The sequence below is a fragment of the Macrobrachium nipponense genome, chromosome 9 (genome assembly GCF_015104395.2).
Source record: "Macrobrachium nipponense isolate FS-2020 chromosome 9, ASM1510439v2, whole genome shotgun sequence".
NCBI classification, from domain to species: Eukaryota; Metazoa; Arthropoda; class Malacostraca; order Decapoda; family Palaemonidae; genus Macrobrachium; species Macrobrachium nipponense.
In genome coordinates this window covers 108,856,296-108,857,375 of record NC_061110.1, presented here as the reverse complement: position 1 = coordinate 108,857,375, position 1,080 = coordinate 108,856,296, and positions in this window count along the sequence as shown.

The following is a 1,080-nucleotide window of genomic DNA, read 5'->3' as shown; positions in this document are numbered from 1 at the left end:
TTTATCAGATTACTGGTATGCCCTGGTGTTTATTGCTTTCATCATGTTGCCTGCATTTAGTTTTGACTTGAGTATCACTTCACCTCTCTGCATATATTCTTTCCTGGTTGTGGTGTTTTATATTCTCTCCTTCTATTATTGCCAAGTATGTGTATCCTGTCTCATCTATTCGTTTCAAACTATTCCAGTCTGGTAGCTTTATCCCTCCAGTCCTTGTCACTTTGCCTTTTTGTATATTGACCAAGGCTCATTTTTCTATTCCAAACTCCATCCTGATGTCCCCAGAAGCAATCCTTATCCTTACATTCTGGATTTGGTTGTCTATTTCCTTGATACTCTCACAATACAGCTTGATGTCGTCCATGAACATCAGTTGGTTAATTCTGTTGGTTCATTATTGAGTTGGTACCCAACATCCATCTCCTGCAGTACTTTTGTCAAGGGAATCATGGCTACTACGAAGAGTAATGGGGACAGTGAATCACCTTGAAGGATTTTTCTCCTGATATTAACTTCTGCTAGTCTTATCCCAGAGCTTGTAAGTACTGTATTCCAGCCACGCATTGTATGTTTTAGGAACATGATGGGTTTTTCCTCTGCTCCATTTATTTTCAGTCATTCTATTAGCCACGTGTGTGGTATAATGTCGAATTCTTTCTTGTAGTCAATCTATGCCATGCTTAGGTTCGTTCTCCTTCTCTCACTATTCGTCATTATATTTTGTCTATCAGGAGCTGGTCTTTTGCGCCCCTAAGCTTTCTTCTGCTGCCTTTCTGTTGGTGAGGGATGGTGTTTGTATCGTCTAGGTAGTTTTATAGCGTTTCACTGATGACACCCGTTAGTAACTTCCAAATTGTTGTCAGGCGGGTGATAGGCCTGTAGTTACTTGCTATATTTCCCTTGTTCTTGCCTTTCTGTACAAGGGATGTTATCCCTGCGGCCACCCATTTGGGCTCATGGTGGTTTGTGGTACAATGTTGGAGTTGTTCTGCTATGCGTGGCTGTAGGGCCTTGAAGTTTTCCAGACAGTATCCATGGACTTTATCGAGACATTGGGGTTTTCCAGTTGTGCATTTTCGT